We start from the raw sequence: 7762 nt of genomic DNA on the forward strand, positions 1-7762 counted from the left end.
AACTTATACTCAATCTGGAGTATCTCTTCAATACTCTCTCTAAAGAATTTGTAGCAGTAATAGGGAGCCACGAATCTTAGGTATGGATTACACAAGACATCCAACTGAGGAAATCACAATATTTACACTACTCTGCAGTCTGGAATATAGACATATAACTGAGGAAATCACAATATTTATACTACTCTATAGTCTGGAATATAGACATATAACTCATAAATCAGGATAGAATTACCAGGCCTTAGTCAATGCGACTTCTTACTTTCAAGCTTAGCACACTTCTCGAGTATCCCTTAACTTACTATTCTCCTTAATTACCATACTCATTGATTCAAGTTATAATCCTTATAAATATTTCTGCTATTGTCCAAAGTAGCTTAAATCCTTTCACAGTGATCAAGCCAAATTTTAAATCACAAAATACAACATATCACACCACGATACTATTCTAAACCATATGATTCATTCTTCTGTATCCTCTTTAGAAATCACACCCTAAGCATAACATGCCTTACCACTTCAACGACCAGCTCTGAACTCTCACTGTGGATTTACTAGAGCATATTGTGTCCCTTCACTTAAATCCCAACATGTCATTCAAGCCTATCTTTATAACCACATATGACCTCTAAGGCAAACACCCACAAGGACATACTGCACATATTCTCTAAACCACTATCAATATAACTCCCACGCACTACCCTAAGAACATACACACACAAATTCTCACTAACCATCACATATATCAAAGATTTGGCCCCAAACTTACTTAACACTTAAGGCCTTATCTAAAATAAAAATACTATGCTTTTTATCAACAGGAAACATTTACTCCTCACAGCCATCTTCACATAAGAAGGAGTCACAAAAAGCTATAACATAAGATTTTGAAACATAGAAGGGTATTATATGAAACTTAACACTTAACTGAGGCATGAGGAATAACAAATCAATATTCAGGATTTATCAAAGCACTCTGAATTTAGGGTATTCATGGCTATAAGATGAATCTCGCCAATCATTTGGCGTAAAACATGAGTTATGGAGACTGAGCATACTATAGGGCGCAAACATATATTTCATGAGCAGCATGACCTCAATTTGGAGTTTGTAACATATGGAATGTAATTCCAACTATTGAATAAACTGGAAATCTTCATTTTAGAACTGGAAAAGTACATGATTCGCTATCAAAAGCATGATCATGAACTACGATTATCGAACTGGCATGTAAGGCATGAGTATATATTTGGATTACTGAAAAATACTGATATAGGAATGGGTTGAGTCTCACTCTCACTTTCTGACGTTCTATGTCATCATGACATCACTACTAGAATCTGAGAGCCTGACTTAGTTATTCGTTCTATCATTTCCCCCTTGGCCTTAAGCCATCATCTTAAGTTGGGAGATCCCTTACTAGACTTTAAACTTAACTGCACTCACTGCACTCTGGGGTATGAAATATGACAATACACAAAATTAATAGAACTTAACCCGAAAGCCCACACATGAAAGTAGAAAGCCCACTGCTAATACTACCTTCTGAGATACACTCTATATTTTGATAGCCCCAATAGTCATAGTATAATGCTTGCATAATTATTTCTATCGGTTCAAATTTTAAAACTCAAACTTAGATTCTAACACTTAACATAGATATCTCTAAGCCTTTGATGAACCATACCACTTCCATCCTAGCATACCAATATTGCTACTCCAAACTTATATCTCTTTACCATGAGAATCAAGATCACATCAAAAGGCTTAACACTATCAATCAAGGCTCCTTAACTTGGCTATCTAGAACACCAAATACCATCTAACTAGTCTTTTTCAAACTAGCAACTCAACGGTACCACTAGTCACATGTAATATGTAATAGTCTTAGAGAAATGCCACAACTCCATATCTCCTTAGGCATACTTACTCACCATACCTACAACATTATACTTCATTACGAATCAACTTAAAATTAAGCCATTTCATACACCGTTCAAGCCTATTAGATCACTTCCATTACCATATAACTAACATCATTAACCAAGAAATCATCACATCCACCTTTATGGACTTCAACTGTTCAAAACTTAAGGTTTAGTGCTAAACATGATTTTTCAACCCAAACTTACGCATGATTCTCACTTGGAAACCATGAAATAAACATCAAGAAAAACCAGTACACTAGAAATTCATAACCACAATAATCAATCTTGACCTTACGGTCTTCCTTATCATTACTCATTAGCACGTACTATTTCAACACATCAAGCCTACTAAATTCATAACATACGTCATTAATCTCATGCGACTATTTTTACCACCACTTCTACACTTGAATTCAAGCCTATAGTTTAGCGTCAGTAGTCTACATCCAATGTCGAGTGCAACATAATATACTAATCCATCAAGTTGTAACATTCTATCCAAATACCTCAAAATTTGCTACATACCTTCTCATAAGTACTACTAGTTTACAACTACCAATGAAAAAAGTCAAGGGTAAGGTCACATAATAGACATGATCAACCTTAATCTGATATTATAACCCCATACGATCTTATCTACTTATGCTGTTTTCTCACCTCATACTTATTTACTCAAGCATACATTTAGACTGCCTTCAAATTCCTCAAACAACCATGAGTCTATAATCATAACTTACTCGCTAATATAGCCATTTTTCACATTCCAGCAACCAACAAATCACCCTGACTAACAACACCTTCTCTACATAATACTAAACTAACTCACAAGGATGAATCACCTCTTTACCAACTCCATCTCATGCAAACAGATTCAGCCATACATATATTAAACCAACAAAAGAACAACAAGTTGGACAACAAGTTGCTACTAAATTGAAATAGGCCTCACACGACTTCACTGGACTTTGGTTTTGTATTTTGAACAAGAAAATTTGATGGATGACAAGGCAACTATGCTAGTGAATTGAAAGAGCCCCACACGGCTTCACTAGGCTTTAAATTTTATTTTTTTCAAAAACACCATGACAACAAGATTACATATTACAAGAGATAGGAAATTGATACATAATATTTAATGGTCTAAGAATACACATCTTACTCTATATAAATAAAAATATGAGTAAAGTACTTCCCCCATGGACTACTATACCATCCATACGTGCTACTAGCTACCACATTAGTTTATCACTATAAAGGGGTAAATTATCCTCAAACATCGGTTATTCAACTGAAATATTTATTTACTCAAAAAATCACCCTAACTCTAACTTCTAACTTTGTGACTTCACATCACTAACTTCTTGGTCTAATTTCATTACCAATAGGTCATGACAACAACACTTTAACTTATGCTAGGTGGAAATACAGTTCCAACATTCTGCTATACATCGTCCACATCTGTATCAAGATTTTTAGGAGGGACTAGATGCACTTAATACCTTAAGATGGAAAGCATGATTCCATCAGGATCAATGTTTACATCAGAATCAACACATATTGAAGCACCAACAGACTCCTCTCGAGTCTTTGTATAATTTTTTTTAATCTTATATGACACAATTGGAAAATACTATATCATGTAGATTCTAAACTTTTTGCACTTGAATCACCCCAATAATGGGACATGTCTGAGAACATCAAAGTAAGGAAAGAATTTGGGATGACTTTACCTTCATATGGACGACACCATAGCACGAATGACAGTATGGAAAAGGAACATTTTGACTCTATTGCACGAACTGGATCATGAAGAAAGAGAGACATTCCTAAAATCCTAGTAGCCTCCTGCTTATAAGTGTACCGCGCTACACACCCATAAAAAAGACTCTACCTGACGCAATTTTGCAGACACCTGGGACCATGAACTGTGCTTTGATACCAAGTTTTTCATGACCCAAACTGGGGCCCTGGCTGTGATGAGCATTCTAAACCATGAAGGCCTGAAACACCCTTATTTATCTGATAATCATGCACATAACTCATATGATAAAAGAAATAGAGAAGATAAACAACATTACAGAAACATGGTCAAGAATTATATGAAATCAATAACGGGGAATAATATTCCACAATCTCAACACAACATTTCTATAACGTTTGCGAAATCTCTACTACATGACTGAAATAAATATCTATCTAAAAACTGGGACAAGGCCCCCAGTAGACCCAAAACTAATAAATGATAAATGAAACTGCCAGATATCAGGCCTTCCAAAATATAGAAGGCTCACCAAGTGACTTTGCAAATCTTTCTGTGGAATCTACTAATTTTCTGGACCCCTGGACTGTGCCTCCGAACCTGGGAGGAAAGGAGATCAATACAAAAGTATTGGTACTCAGAGATATCAAAACAAAATATAATATTTTTACAAAATATAGTTGAGATCCATTAAAAAGAAGTTTCATATCAAATCATTTAAAAATATATGGGCGTAATGTAATTATTTTCAATAACAATGTAGTGCAGCTGAGCTAGGTGGAATACCCTACATATCACATTTACACCAACTATCATACCTCGGTTGCCACTGAGATTAGAGTATAAGTGAGGGGAAGGCACACAAGATCACACAGCAGAGTGTCTCGACCCAATGGTAGTGCACAAGATCATAAAGCAGGGATCCTAACCATAGTCCCAACTTGGGAATGACATAAAGTCAGGTATACAAGCTCACATAGTAGGGTACCAAATTCCCATGTCGGCAAACACGGTTTCCAGCGATGAGCCCTTACACTCAAATGCTTTCTTTGAGCATCCACCTATCTCATGTAAAATCAATGCATTCAAATTTCATCTAATTCAATAACATATCATATTCTGTAGGGTATCATCATACCTGACTTACAAGCCATCAATATCACATCATTCTTTCATGCAACCATTATATTCATCATATTTCAATGAAACAACCCTCTCCTTGCAAGTCAAAAGTCATAACCACTTTCAAAATATCTCATGTCATGCTTGTTAAGATAATTTCAAACATTTCATATCATATAAAAATTCAAAACAAAATCATAACAAGAGAGGAATTTCATATAATTCATGCCCTCAAGTTAATGTCTTTTTGGAATACATGCATATACGTATATCTTATATCAAATCACTTCGGGAATAGGCCTAAAGACCAAATCAATTACATAAAATGTTTAAAACATAATCATATTCATAATTTCAAAACCCCCATTTTGAAAACATGAATTTTAAAGCTCATGAGATTTTTGAGATAACCCCACGTACCTCTATATGTGAAGATGATAGGTGTTTCTTGAAGCCTACATTCTGGGGATTCCAAATATGTGATTAGTTTCAAAAACCCACGATTGAATCTTGAGTTGCTTGTTTTTTTATTTTGAAACCCTAAGGAGAGTTATTGAGTAATTTTGATGAATGGAGGTGTATTTTGGGGTATTTGGGGACTAAATTTCGTGTTTATGGCTAAATAAGGGTGGGAAAAGGACCATTTTACCCCAAAAATGGAGTGTTTAAGTCACTTGACTAGTAATGTATGCGGCGCACACCTTATCGCATAATTAGGTTGTGCGTCGCACACCTTATGGAATAAGTTAGGGTGTGCGTTGCACACCTTATGCTGCATGAGACACTCCACTTTGCAAAGCCATAACTTCTTCCTCGGGTGTTGGATTTTTGCGAAATTGGTAATGTTGGAAAGATAATTCGGAGGCCTTTCATTTAATATATATTAGGCACTCTAATTCAATATATAAAAAAGAGTAATGACTGAGTGAAGTTGACCCAAGTTTTGATGCTTACTAAAACTCAATCGATGGAAAAGCTTTCAACTCGTCCTTGAGTTAGGGGGCCTCTCTGATCTCAATTCATGCTCAACTAGATCTATACACCACGTAGTTGATTATAACACTATATTTAAAATAGATTTATGGTTTATGGAATGTATACAAGTAGAAATGACAATTTACGTTCAAGTCTGAAAGTATGGGGTGTTACATAAGCTGAATGGGGTCCAATCTCTGCCCCGACTGGAAGGGTGTCCGTACCATATCACCAGTAAAGACATCTACTGTGGAGTTAGTCCTAATCTATTGGGTGAATCTTGGGATCAGTCCTATACATATAATTGTGCTAACAGGTGACCCCTGAGTATATCAGTCCTATCTAACGAGTGACATCTCATACCTATGTTGGCTACGTAGTTATGGAATGTAGGGATTGCTTCTAAGAATCTCAGTCCTAATCTAGTGGGTGAGTCCCCATCCCTAGGCTCACTCGGTGTTGAATCCTACTCCCATCAGAAAGACAACTAGGCTGAACTGAGTAACTGAATTGAACTTATTAGTTGAACTGATATTGATTAACTAGACTGATACTAGTGGTATTGTTTAGTGGAGCTAAACTAGGTTTACTAGATTCCGATGACTGACGGAATGTATTGAGTTCTGAGGAATGATTAAGAGTACTGAAGTTACTAAGATTTATTGTGATTACTGAGGTTACAGATATTACTGGGTACTGAGATCACTGAGATTACTGAACTATTGAGATTACTGAGGTTACTAGATTTTCCTGAGTCACATTACTGACTGATTTCTATAGATCATGGCTTGACTGAGAGTATCATGAAAACATGACATGGCTCTAGGCACACAGCTATATTTTTTGGGTACAAGTACCCCCAGGACTTGATGGAAGGAAACTGACACATATGACTGACTTGATCATAAGAGTAGAGTCCATAATCCACAATATCATAAATAAGGGATTTCATACTAAGCATGGTTATCAACAATCTATTTCATGGAAGGGAATTTTATGCAACACATATATACTTGCATAGCTTTCAATATCATGCTCATTACATATTACAACCACAATCCATAATATCATAACTTGGGGAATTTCATGAAGTACATGGGTATTCCACATCTTGTACATGAGTGGATTTTGCAAGTAATCATAGCATAATTCCATAAGACTAGTTCATGAGTAATCCAGCAGTGTTTACAAGACACATATTAATATGGATGACATTAAATCATAGAGGCCTATCATGAATCCTTCACTTAGTCACAATTTAGCTATAATGCATGATTTCTAGTCTCTTAGTTATTTTATCAATTACCTTACATGCACAACTTAGGCATAGGTGAAACTCATACAATTACTCATCTTAAATAATCAAACTTACATGTTTTGAAATCATATGATGTCATAGATTCATCATAACATATAAAGATTCTATCTTGGCATCATTCAACATATAAACATGATCAACAATCCATTCATAACATGAAAACCATAATATATAGTTTTAGAAAAGGATTCTTGAACTTCATGGACGAAAGGAGTCCATGAATGAACACACGTATACCTTAGAAAGGAAACCTTGATGATTTGCTGGAGAGTTCTTGGATTGGGAAACTTAATTCTTGATTATCTTGGAAAAAGGCTTGAATCTTGCTTTTGAGAGATGAGTTTAATGGAAACCCTAATCTTGTGGTTGAGAGTGTAAGAGAGGGTTCTTAAGATGCTTAACTGAAGAAAAATGGGAAAAATTATGCCTCTTTAGGGTTATAAGTCATGGAAGGTGAAGGAAAAGACCAAAATACCTTTACAAAAACGCCCTTGAATTGCTTGAAAAATATACTTGACGCCATCCGTGACAGGCCGTCAGGTCTGTAATAGGCCATCATGAATGGTCGTCACAAAAGGGGTCCAAATTTTTATTTTCTGCCCAGGACTGATGACGTCATTATAAATTTCATCAGAATGTGACGACGTCATCAAAAGGGTC

The sequence above is a fragment of the Capsicum annuum genome, chromosome 11 (assembly GCF_002878395.1).
Source record: "Capsicum annuum cultivar UCD-10X-F1 chromosome 11, UCD10Xv1.1, whole genome shotgun sequence".
In the NCBI taxonomy this organism is placed as follows: Eukaryota; Viridiplantae; Streptophyta; class Magnoliopsida; order Solanales; family Solanaceae; genus Capsicum; species Capsicum annuum.